This window comes from Rhinatrema bivittatum, chromosome 2 (genome assembly GCF_901001135.1).
Source record: "Rhinatrema bivittatum chromosome 2, aRhiBiv1.1, whole genome shotgun sequence".
NCBI classification, from domain to species: Eukaryota; Metazoa; Chordata; class Amphibia; order Gymnophiona; family Rhinatrematidae; genus Rhinatrema; species Rhinatrema bivittatum.
Genome location: NC_042616.1, coordinates 148,832,024 through 148,846,137, shown reverse-complemented (window position 1 = coordinate 148,846,137; position 14,114 = coordinate 148,832,024).

Sequence of the window (14,114 nt, the reverse complement as noted above, 5' to 3'; positions counted from 1 at the left end):
TTCTGCTATATCTTTTTTGAGATAGGGTGACCAGAACTGAACACAATATTCAAAGTGTGGTTGCACCATTGATCGACACAGAGGCATTATGATAGCCTCTGATTTATTTTCTATTCCTTTCATAATAATACCTAGTATTCTGTTTGCTTTTTTGACCTCTGCCTATGCACTGGGCTGAGGATTTGAAAGTATTGCCCACAATAATTCCAAAATCCTTTTCCTGAGTGGTGACACCTAACATGGAATCCACCATTTTGGATTATTCTTTGCTATATGCATCACTCTGCACTTGCCCACATTAAATTTCATCTGCCATTTAGTCATGCAATGCCCCAGTTTCATAAGTTCCTTTTGGAATTCTTCACAATGAGCTAGTGACCTGACAACTTTGAGTTATGTAATCGTGTGTGGTATAAGTAATTTTTTATGTTACAGAAATGGCTCTTGGGTCAATATACTAAAATGCATGTAAAAATAGCAAAATGTGTACATAATTTTGTTTCTAAAATGTTTAACACACAAGTTGTCATTTTTACATGCATAATTTGCATATTGAAAGCTGCCAATGTTATTCTAAATAGCTAATGAGCTGAAAAATCATGCAAATCAGCTCATTAGCATTTCTGCAGTAGCAATATTATGCAGGAAAATCATGCAAACCCCCAATTTTGAAACTTACCTCAAGGAGATGTAGTTAATTTTTTGCCACAGAGTCTGCAATTCTGCACTATTTTAGCATAATTTGCATCTGCATAGCCATTTCTATATTATCTAAAAGAACTGAGACCGCATACAAACTTCTGGCAGTGCAAATTTATTTCTGATATTATATCGTAGTGCCTCCAGTTGCTATAAGATGTTATTGTGGCTGTATTATACATGCTATAGAACAGATGTGCTATATTACTATACTATATTAGATTGTCCCTCTATTGTTGATGACATTTTATATACCATAAAAGGATGCAGATGTATGTAGAAAGTTTGTAGAGTGCAGATGTGTTTGGCGTATAGTGGTAAAACAGAACAGAAATATAGACATAGATTAGGATAAAAGAGGTGGCGAGTTTATAGAAGATGAGATCCTAGTCCTGAGAAGATGCCACAGCAGTTTATAAAAGGTGAGTGCCCATGGTCCCCAGTAGAGAAAGGAAGTTTTGTCAGTCTTTTAAAACAGAGAAAGGTTGTTATAATTTATAGTATTATTTGATAGAATAAAAGAAGTTGGCTTCTTCAAGCTAACATTCCTATTTTTCCCAAAGCATAAAAATGTTTTAAACGTGTCATTATTGCTCCCAAAAGAAGTACTGGGGGCTGTGTAAATGCAGCAGGACTCTAACTCAGACTTAGGCCAAGTCGGAATACATTTATTTGAATCTGAGGGCTGTTGTACAGAGTAATTGGTTCCTATGTATTTGGTTAATTATCTCTTTGTAGGTAGGTCTGAAAGCAGAGTTATAGAGACGCAACTAAGATTGAACTGTACACTGCCTTGGGCAACCCGAAACTGCCAGGAAGGCAGTTGAGAAATGTTAAAAGTAAATAAATAGGGAGAATCCTCTGCCTCCTGTCTGCCCTGAATATCTGTTTTTTGAACCTGATAAATGTTTAATATTTTAGCAGAATATTTTCCATATGTGTCCTTTCATTATGGTTGCTAGTTGGGTTTTTGTCCCTCCAGAGGCCTAAAAGAATTTTAAGGCATTTAATTCAAAGAGAATGAGCATTTATTTGCTTTTGAACAAAACACTGTCATCCTTGCAGAAACTTAGAGAAACTTAGAGAACGATGTTTTGACAATTAGTTTTGTTTCCATTAATGGTTTCATTTTACCTTGGCAACTTTTGTGCGTGGCACGATGTGTTCCTGTGTTTACTTCACTGCATCTGGAATTCATTACAGCTTGGGTTTTTTTTCAGTGAGTTCAACATCCAATCTGAAACTTTCATAGCATCAGCAGGAGTGAGTATCATTGTGTTTACAAGTTCCAGTTTGTCTTGATTCTTGCTTGCCTAGCTGCGAATAGCTCCTATTTGGCTGACTGCATGCCTCTTACTAGCCTGTCCTTTATCTGACTGTTCCAGTTAAAACACGACTAAGATGAATGGTGCATGCGAGTTGAACGTAGAATGTTTATGAGCGTACATCGAGAAAGAATATTTTACGTTCCAGGCTGCTATTCAAAATCCATAAATAATGAAAACAGAATGTCACATTTGGTTATTGAGAATGCTAAGAAATAATTTGTGATACTGTCATAACCTGGGAAATCAGCAAACCTAATAGTAGAGGTAGGGAGTGAGGGTTGACAATGAAGGAGAGAAAAGAAAGGACAAATAGAAAGTAGAAAGAAATGTACACTTTAGTTCAGATTACAAATTTAAAAAAAGTCATGTACAAACCTTCCTAGATCTGAAAACTTACTGCACTGCAGATGAAATGCAATAGTACAAAGCAAATAAAAGGGAAATAGAGGAAAAATGAACAGGACGAAACAAAAGGCCTTAATCCAAAAGGACTTTTACAAATTCTTTATCTTTGGAAAAAAAATCTTTATTGAATAAAGCTCAAAGCATCTAATCCATAAGAGAATGAACAAAATTGTGCACTGGCCTTTGAAGGGAGCAGAGTTCTGAAAACATAAATGAATTAAGTTAATTAACACAAAGGCAGCACTTGCAGCATGATTGCTGATCTTTAATTCTATGGAGCCAATATTCAGTGGCATTGAGCAGTGTAACATGAGTTATCCAGCTAAATGACAATTTCTGAATATTTGGGGCACATATCTGACTAAATTTTAGCCAGAAATTAAAAGAGGTGTTTTGAGGCAGAGGAAAGTTATCGGCTAACTTAATCGATTTTCAGCTATATCCAATTAAGTTAGTGGGATAACTTTAGGACTGCCTCAGAGCAGGCTTAAAATTAACCGGGTGCCTGTGGCCAGTTAACTTGAGGCTAAACCAGCAATATTCAAAATACTATAGCCAGTTAATTTTTTTCTGATTTTCTGATTCCCAACCAATATATGAAAAAGGGGCCCTGCTGAGCTGAGACTACCCTGCACCCCAAACCCTTTTCATAAACTTCCCAAAGTCCGGTCACTGACCTCATCCTCACTCTCCCTTCCCCACCCCCTTCCCGGTTGGTGAAAATTACATTTCAAAGATCTTTCTCCCAGTTAGTCACCCCTATCCTAATCCTCTCATTCACTTGGTACTTCTGGAAACCGTTTCTAGTCACTGGGGTCATGGAATGTCACAAACGCTCCTAAAGGCATCCAGCATTGCTCTGACAGCAGCACTGGAAGCTTAATCTACCATCAATGCTGTCAGAACACAACTCTGACAGCCATGCTGGTAGCTTATGCTTCCACATTTGAGTATTCATCTATTCAAATCCACAGCTCTGGTTTACATTATGAATATTAAAATACTGGTACATACTTAACCTGAAGATCCTGTGTTGATTCATCTGTAAGAGAAAAAGAAATTACAAATTCAGGAGTAAGATTCAGAATTTATGGACAGTAAATGTTGCTACATTTTGAAAATGTTTTCCCTGTAATACTTTCTGATACTGTGCACTATATTCTGAGGTTTTGGAAGACAGAAGAAATGGGGCTGATAAATATGTAAAGGTACATACTGGATATCTGGGGATAAAAATGTTTTGAAAGTTGATTATTTACCTACTATTTAGGTCAGAGTCTGAAATGTTACCTGTAGAAAGGAAAACAGTGTTAAGAGCACTGGTGTAAAGTGGCACCCATTGAGAAGCTGAAACAAAAATCATTTAATTGTGTTTTAAGTTCTTTCTTCTTTCTGTTAATCCATTTCATTCTTCCAGTATTAGGCAGAGTGAAATAAAATTGTATTGTATTTCTTTCAATATCTGGTTCTTGAGACAGATACACACCTACCATCCTCCTAATTATAAAGGACAATATCTTTGAATATGTATGCTAGCTTTTCCGCTCTCCTTGCTGGGGATGCTTTGGCACGGTGGGATTACCCATTACTGACATTACCCTGGGACTTTCCTCCTCTTGTGTTCAGGTTATCTCAGGTTCACAGGCGACCAAGCAAACCACTATTAGCATTTTACTCCTTTGCACCCTGCCAGGCAGTGAGCATCTGTGTTGCTCTGAGGGGATAAGGTCACAGTAAGTTGATTCCCTGTCTTAAGACACAACTTTTTTTTTTTTTAATGTTGGTGCTGGTCAGTGACAGTCACTGGTATCTACTGCACAAAAATGTAAAAAAGCAGATTCTAAGCAATGTCAACAACACCATCTTTAATAAGTACTTTGGCAGTATTTTGGAACATGTAATGAGACTCCAGCAGTGATGAGCTTCTTGTTAATGAAATAAAGTAAAGTACTAGTGATGCTATATTACTGCTGAGGATGAGATTGCTCGTGTCTTATTTCAGATGAGGAAATAGTATCCTTGTGATTCCTAGTTCTTTCTTCTTGTCCTTCAGTACCTTGCAGCTTCAGCATTATACTTGACTGTCACTTGTTCTTTTCCTCCCCTTCTGAGGACCTGATTTATCAAACCTTTTAATAAAGAAACAATGGAATCAGTAACCCCCTGGATAAACCAGGACAATTGTGCACAAGAAGTAAACTAAAGGGGTCTGTAGCCCTGATGAAATGCCTACAGCTTTGATGGCGGTGGGGGGAGGAATGTGGAAGAGGAATTGGATTCAGAGGACAATCAACACAGGCCTTGACTTTTATGGTCGGGGGTACTGATAAGCAGACATAATGGAAAAAGAATGGGACTGCTTCTAAGGCCAAATCCATAAGCCAAATATGTAAGCACTGTCTGAATTTTCAAGACGGCACATCACCCAGTAAAAATGTTGCTAGCAGTACATTTTTATGGGTTATCATGAGGCTTGGGAATAATTGCACGAAATGGCAGTTGCTACCCTTAAGATAAACTTGGGGGTAACCTGCACGGATGGTGCAGTAGATACTACCATAAGCATGCTGGGCAGACTGGACGGACTATTTCATCCTTTTCTGCTGTCATTACTATGTTCTTCTTCTGCTGACTTCAAACAAACCATCAAATGTCTTACTTATTCATCTCATTTGTTTTTAGTTTTGGTGAAGGGCATCCCCCAGTTAAGTTCATATGGCCTGAATTTGTTGTTTTTGTTCATTGAAGGAGAAAATTTACTTTCAGAGAATAAGCAAAATATATTTGATCCATAAAATCATGATCTAAATCATAAGCAAAGAATCATTTATACAAAAAATCAAATATGAAGAATAAATCACTGTGTTTGGGGATTGAAGCTCATGACTCATAGAACATGAATTTTGAGTTATGCATCTCTTAAAAAATTAACAGATGAATTTTAAAAGCCTGGCGTGGTAAATCCGGGCGATACATGCACAAGTCAAGCTGGTGCATGCCGAGCGGATTTTAAAAGTTGCCCGAGGAAGCACGTATTTTCCACTGCAAGCACAAGGAAAAAGTTTGCAAAAAGAGATGGGGAGTGTGTGTGGTCTGGGTGGGGCATGGGCATGTTGGGGAAGGCCAAGAGATGTACAGGCGCACAACGGGATCTCCTGCCGTTTAACTTTACTACTGCTATGGATGGTGTGTAAATAATAAAACAAAAAAATCTAGGCTAGTCAGCAGGGAATTAAGGGTTGGAGCTAGAGGGGTTTACAGCTCCTATCCCTAAACTGGCAGAACAGGAAATGATCTGGGAAAATGGCATATAGTAGAGATGTGCGAAGCCCGAACCTTTTGGTTCGGGATTCGTTTTCGGCCCACCGCACAATAAACCCGAAAATTAATTTTTCCCGAAATTTCAGGAAAAACTCTTTCGGCCCGTCGCACACTAAACCCGAAAACAAATTTTTCCTGAAATTTTGGGAAAAACTCGTTCGGGTTTCGGGTTCCCCGAACCAGGATGAATTAGATAATTTCATTGAAATTGCCTAATTCATCCTAGACGAATGCACATCCCTAGCAAATAGCATCGGTGCGCTTCCATTACCAAATTTCCCCACTTTCACAGTAGAAGAGGCATTTGCACGTACATGTGCAAGTCCAGGCTATTTTATAACCGTGCATATACACACGTATGTTATAAAATGGACATGTCTCTGGACGCAAGCTGGGAAATGTGTGCACATGTGCACCCTCGCACCTGTTTAAAAGTTACTATTCCTGAGAGCTAAAGTCAGCAAATAAGGACCTATTTACTTAAGGCCAATACAGTAAAATGCGCTCAGCTGAGTGCACTGTTTATTCCAGGTTGGACGCGTGTTTTGGACGTGCGTCTATAACCCCCTTATACAATAAGCGGTTTAGCGTGTCCATAATGCACATCCAAACCTTTCTGAAACTAATAGCACTCATCATATGCAAATGCATGTTGATGAGGCTATTAGTCATTTGCCCCAGATACCATTAAAAAATTGTGTGCCCGATCCGCACATATTATGCTCATGCGTTAATTTCTGAGCAGCCCGAAAAAATGTACAGAAAAGCAGAAAATGTGGCTTTTCTGTACAACCTGTGGCTTAATATCATGGTGATCTTAAGCCAGGGGAACCAAAGGTTAAAAAAAAAATTAAATTTAAAAATTAAAAAAGAGTGCCAGTGGGTTAGGTTAGGAAAATGGATGCTCAAATTTACGAGCATCCATTTTCCTAACCTGTGGCTGTGCACCGGTTAGGAAAATGGGTATTTGTAAAATTAAGCTTCCGTTTCCCTAACCCGTTGACAGCCACTTTTCCTGGGCCAAGGAGCACTAAGGGCACGCAATTGTCCCTAGCACCTCCTTTTAGTGCGACCCCTCATTTGAATGCTATATCACATGCCCAGGAGAGGGGGCTGTGCGTGCGTTGAAATAGCGGGCACCAAAAAATGGACGCACTTTTTTAGCACGTTCGTACTGTATCGGCCTGTAAGCTGGCTACCTTTGCCTTGCATTCCTATGAATTCCAATGTTGAAGATCTACTGTTTTCTTGGCAAACCTCACTCCACTGTGCCCTGGATGCTACTGCTCCCATTAAACTTACTCAGCTATCTTGTAAACAATACGTACCTTGTTGCTCTGCTGAATTAAAAATTCTAAAAAGAGTTACAATGAATTGAATGGATATAGCGGAAAAACAAAGCAGAGATAAATAGAGAAGCCGATCAATCTAAATTAGCACTTTATAAATCTACTGTAGACACTGACAAGAGAGAATTTTTCTCCCAAAGAATCTCAGCCACTGCTTCTCAACCATGGGAATTATTTTGTGTAGTCCACTCTCTGATAAATCTCCTTAAAATGGGCCCTCCATTCTGCCTTCACTGTCAAGTGAGGACTTTGCTGACTTCTTTAATACATTTCCTCCACGTTTCAAGATTACCTGGTTCAATACACAAAATCTTAAATCCTGAATTTTATGTTTTTTTCATTCAAAAATTGTAAGAAAGATCCTTCAGAAGAAAATAGGATAAAGCATAAGCATTGGCAAGTTAAATATAAGACATTGATAAGACAGGTTAAGAGAAAATTTGAAAAGACGTTATCCATAGAAGCAAAAACTCACATTAAAAACTTTTTAAAATATATCTGAAGCAGAAAGCCTGCAAGGAAGTAAGTTTCTGATACCAGTGATATACCAGGGGTGCATTTTCCTTCCTGATGCAAATGTTACTCAAATGTTCAGTGAGCCTAACTTTAATTGATCTCTTAGTCTGACCAATATAAAATAGTCCACATGGACATCTAATCAAATAAATCACTTGTTCAGTCCTACAATCAAATCTTTTAACTATATGATATTGTGCTCAATTAGATGGTATCTGAATGGAAGATACCTCCCATACATATGGGCATATTCCACAATTACCACATTTATATTGGTCTGCTTGTTCCACTTTTTCCACTGTTCCTGTTATCATTGAAGAAGTTAACATATCCCGTAAGGATCGATTTTTTTTCAAAAGCAAAAATCGGATAATCCTTAAACACCCTTTCATCATTCAAAATTGGTCAATGTTGACAAATAATTGATTTAATACCCATAGCTAAATGGGAAAAAGGTAATGTACATACCATTCTTGTGAGAGGAACCTTCTGACCAGTGATCAATAAATTTTCTCTGTTTGCATATAAAGCACGTTTATATAATCACCTAATGATCTTACGTTTATATCCCCGAGCTAAAAACCTATTAGTTAAATCTTGTGCTTTAATCTTATAATCACCAACTGTTGTACACAAGCGGCGAAGCCGCAAGAACTGACCAATGGGGATATTTTCCTTTAAACGTCTAGGATGGAAACTGGAGAACTCCAAAGTAGTATTTTTATCAATATCTTTCCTGTAAATTGAAGTATATAATTTATTAGACCTTTTATATACTAACATATCCAAAAAAGATATTTGTTGCTGATCCATCTGGAATTCAAATCTTAAATTCTCATCCATTGAATTGATCCATTCCACAAATTCCTCTAACCTCTCCTTGGTACCAGTGAATATGCAAAAAATGTCATCTATAAAGCGTCTCAATATGACCATCTCCCCCCAAAACTGGATGTATATATGTACTTCTTTTCAAAATTAGCAACATATAAACAGGCAACTGATGGGGCCATTGAAGACCCCATCGGGATGCCTATTATTTGATGAAAATACTTCCCATCAAATTGGAAAAAACTCTTTTTCAACACTATAGTTGCTACTCCTCCTAGGCACCAGCGCGTGCCTCTCTTCAGGATTTAAAGGGCCAGACACAGGAAGTGTGCTGGCCCCACCTAGGGAGTGGACTTCCTGCTCCAGCCCTATAAAGGGCTGCTCGGTCTCTTCAGTCCGCCTTGCATTGGAGTTACTTCACTCTTGAGGCTCCTGCCTGCCAGAGCTCCATCAGGTCTTCTTCGTGGAGCTCCTCTTCGTTTCGTCTCGCCATGTCAAGTTATGTCTTCATGCTATGTCTTCGTGCCTGAGGTCCTCATCCAGGTGTCCTGGTGTTCGTCTCCTGGTGATTCGCCTCCTGGTGTCCTGCCCTCTTTGGTGTTCATATCTGTGCTCCTGAGCCTTCTGGTCCTGTCAGTCCTGCTCTCTTGGATGACGTCTTTTCTGGGTTGGAGAGGCCTGCAGGTGGACTGGTGTCCTGAGCTCCTGAGCAGTCTCATCCTGCCAGCCATGTTGGTGCTTCGGATGACATCGGCTTCGTCGTTGGAGTCCCACCTCGACTGGATCCTTCCTGCGCTTGTCCCACTCCCAGCGTTGTCCATGACCAGCCTCTTCGGGCTGTGTAGGGCGCGCAGAGGCACAGGGTGGTCCACGACTCAGTCCCGCAGGTGGACTCAGTGGGGCACCCTGGGAGACAGTGCCAATGTCCTCCTGCCTAGCGTCTTGTCTTGTTTGGTTTTCAAGTTCCTTCGTCATGTCTGCACTTCAGAGTCATGTCTGTGATGCCGTTGCATCAACCCAAGTCTCATCTGTGATGCTGTAGCATCAACCCAAGTCTTCGTCTGTGATGCCGTTGCATCAATCCTAGTCTGCCATGTCTTCGTGTCAAGGTTTCTGTCTGTCCTCATCCTCATGCCGGCCTGCTGCTCCATGCCATTCCAAGCGGCAGGTCCGAAAGGGCTCGAAATGGTCGGAGGACCATTCACACTCCAACATCATCCTGCTGTTGGCCTTGGGAGCTTGCAGGCCTGGCGGAGGGTAGACCGTGTTCTGCCATGGTGGAACGCGCCGTCAACCCTCGGTCCGCTCCTGGATTCATCTGGGGTCGGGCTGAGGCCCAAGGGCACACTAAATCACCCCGTACATAACAAATATAAATGTGGTAATATTGGAATATGCCCATATGTATGGGAGGTATCTTCCATTCAGATACCATCTAATGGAACACAATATCATATAGTTAAAAGATTTGAATGTAGGACTGAACAAGTGATGTATTTGATTACATGTCCATGTGGACTATTTTATATTGGTCAGACTAAGAGATCAATTATAGTTAGGATCACTGAACATTTGAGTAACATTCACATCAGGAAGGAAAATGCACCCCTGGTACAACACTGGTGTCAGAAAAAACATAAAATTCAGGATTTAAGATTTTGTGCATTGAACCAGGTAATCTTGAAACGTGGAGGAAATGTCCCGAGATTACTGTTACAGAAAGAACAGAGGTATATTTTTGAATGGGGTACAGTGGAACCAGGAGGTTTAAATCAGGAAGTTGAATGGAATGCGTTTTTTTGACTGAATGGAATATCTTGGGTTGGTGTTAAAAAAGACCTAGACGCGATGGATACGTAGGGGGAGGTGACAGATATGTAGGGGGAGGTCCATTTGAGGGTATTTAAAAATAGAGGGTGTGGATCTTTGAACTGCACAGCCACGGCGTATTTAAATTAAGGAATAGACAGTGTATGAGAAAATTTTTGCCGAGTGTGTGTGAAAAATTCAGAAAGGTTAGTATAATTGATATTGGTATTCTGGGTTTTGAGGATGTGGATATATTTTGTCTAAGTATAATTGGCTGAAAGGTGATATTTTACTGTTTAAAGTTGGGAGTGAAGAAGGCTTTATTGAACAGTGCCTGCGGTAACCGGAGAATATTGTGAAGTTGTTGGTGAACAGGGTTGATGAACCTTTGTGACAACCGGAGAACTACATGAAGCTGGTGAAGAATAGGGTTGGTGAACCTAGAATGAAATAAGTTGCTAAATTTATGGCTTTAAGGTGAGTTGGGATATCGGTGAATAATTAGTATGAGATACATAATGATGGAAATGTTGTGGCCAGATATACATATATACATATAGATATTTTAGAATGATATTGGAATTAAATTTTTAATAGATTGATTAAATGATTAATAAATATATAAGCTTTTAAACATAGAAATTGAGATAACATCGGGTGATATAATTAATTATTTGTGTATGTTTTCATGAAGAGAATAGGTGGTGAAGATTGGTGTGTTTGTTGATAACTGAAGTTGGAGATTCCCTATATATATGAGAAGAAAAGATAATACAAATGTTTTGAACCCCTGACAAAACCCTCGGATGAAACAAGAGCTTCTTGTCGGGAGTATAGGAAGGAGTACAAGAGTACGTTGAATCAACAACATCGGGAAAATTAAATAAAGTATAGGAGCTTTTTTGAATTAATAAAACTTTGTATTGGGGAGTTTTTAGAATGAATATAAGGGAAAGTTCTATCAACAATTAACAAATAGGAATAAAGAGTAACATATAAATTGATCTCTTTAATATATAGTTGGTAATTCAAGTGCAATACTGATAAATATAACAAAGAATTTTTTTGTATTTTAATTGATGTACAATATTTGTTATATGTATTAATACTGTTGGTATGAATGTGGAGGATGAATGGTTGAGATATGTAATATGGTGCAATGTATGTTAAATAATATTAATGTTTTAAAATTTTGTTATAAATAAAATTTGAAGATATAATACGGGTATGTTTTTTATATTATCTATGTAATGATAATACCTGTTTAATTTACCCTTACATGTGTGTGCATTGATTTTTAGCCACCTCAAAGTAATATAATAATTTTTGACCAGATAAGAAAGAGACATTCTCAGGCGTGTATTGGGGCCATTCTTGAAAACTGTGGGTGTATACTGAATTTCCAAAAACGTACAGACATTTTAGGCATGCTGTCAAGGCAGCTGACTTGTGCCATTATTTTGAAACATATAAGGGTATTGCACATGCTTTTAGTCACATAGCAACACATTTTTCAGATTCCAACATGTGGGTACCTTGTGCTGGAAAATTGGCTTGTTTTATGCAGTCTTAAAAGTACATGAGTACCTTTGCAGTTAAGGGTCTTAGTGAAAATGTACCCCCTATATCTTTTACATTTTTTTCTTACTAAAATGCTGAAGAGGGTTAAAAGAAGAAACCGTGTTGAGGAACGTGAAAACTGGTGTCAATTTTTCCTTAATCACCAAGGTTTTGCCATCACCAGGAAAGCATCACTTTGTGGTTTTATGAGAGAGGAGGAAAGAGAGAGGGGAAAAAAAGTCTAAAAAAGAGCAAATATTTCTTCATGGAGAGGATGGTGGATGCTTGTAATGCCCTTCTGGAGGAGGTGGTGAAGACGAAAACAGTCAAAGAATTCAAAGGGGCATGGGATATACACTAAAGGCTAGAGGAGAGGACGGAAGTGAAGCAATGCATGCAGGGGGTAACTTGCTGGTGTGGCGGTTACTACCCTTAACAGAAGGCATGGAGATTACTACTCTTAAGCAATAAGCCTTGATGCTTTTAATGCAACTGCAACATTGCTCCTCACTTTCATGGTAGGGGAAAAGGGGAATTGGATTCAGACAACAACCCAGAAGGCCCCAACTTCTATGGTCTAGGGTACTTATATGAGACATAAGGAAAAAAAGCACAGAACTGCTTCTACGGCAAAGTCTACATGCAAAGCATGTCAAGCAGCACTGTCTGAACTTTCAAGAAAGCTCATCATCCAGTAAAAAATGTTGCTAGCTGCAATTTTTATGGGTTATCCTAAAGCTTGGGATAACTGCACGGAGCAGCAGTTACAACCCTTAAGAGAAATTTGGGGATAGCCTGCATGGAGTAGTAGTTGCTACCTACCTATGGAAACTTGCTGTGCAGACTGGATGGACCATTTGTTCTTTTTCTGCCATTGTTACTATGTTACTATGTTACCATCAATTCTGTGGCTGCTTTCTTACTGTTAAGAAAGAAGTGACTAATGGGCTGAGTGGCCAGGACCTGCCCGGATACTGGTGGAAAGAGTATAAAAGATAGAAGATGAGAAGAAAGGAGAGGAATGGGAAGGAATTATAAAATATAGATCAGGAGACTGAGAAGGAGAAGGCAAAACAGAGAGAGAAAATATCCCCCATCTGGTGAGATTCCCAATGGCCAAAGCCATTGATCAATGTCAATGAATGATTGACTCTAGGAGAAAATCAAATGTGTCAAATGTCAAACTTCTAACCCAGGATATAGAAATGTCTGATTTTGTCAAATCTGAAGAAAGATTTGCTGAATCAATTTCAACAAATTTCCTCAGCAAAACTGGATAAATTCCCCAAATTTTTCATTAAACCCAAACCAGACTGAAATTTGCCTGGTTCAAGTTCTAGCTCACATTATTCAATGACCTCTATTTAGAATGTAGTTGCTGTATAGATTTATGGTTCTGTCAAGATATTAATGCATAATAATTTTTAATTTAATACACACTGCCTGTGCTATTTAATTTTTTTAATTACAAGATTAATCTTTCAATTTAAAAATTTATATCGCATAGATCAATAAACTACTGTACTAATGACTAGTGTACAAGGACATTCACTATATTATTGAGATTTTAGTCATAAGTTTTTGATGAAATAAAGGACTATATGGACCAGAATCCAGTGAAGAGGTTTAAAAAACATAAGTGTAGGTGGGAATACTCTAGTATACACAGAACCATCTGGTCTCTTTAATGTACACTCGGGATGAACAGACATACAGTGATTCAACTTGTGCTCAGGTTCAGATAGCACTGAACTGGGTAAGATTTTGGTCCAATTTAACAAGCAGGCTGGCTCTGAGAACTGTAACCACAAAAAAACTTTTACATGAGTAGACCCTTTAGCACAGTAAATGGAAAATGGAAAGATCTCAGTGATGTATAAATCAGAAAAAGAAAATTTACCAGTCTTAGAAATTCTGTGGGGGGAGGGGGAAGTTAGGGTAGAGGTTTGGTTGGGTGGAAAGGTGAGGGTGGGGGTGGGGTGGGAGTTAGGAGGTGACTCTAGAGCCCGCATGGCAATTTCAATATCATGGGAGCAGGGAAATTTCTTGGACCACTATGGACAGCAATATTTTGGGGACCTAGGGGTGGGCATCTGGTGCAATGCCCTAATATAATTTTTAGTAATTTTGGAGGATGGGGGTGGAGTATCAGGCCTACTGGCCCAGAAACCTTTTTTTGTACTTAACCGGCTAAATCAGGGTACAGATACCTAGATAACTTTCTGACTGCTCTGAGGAAGTTCTAAACTTAGCGGGAAAACCTAGCCACATAACACTAAATATCAGCGTTATCCAG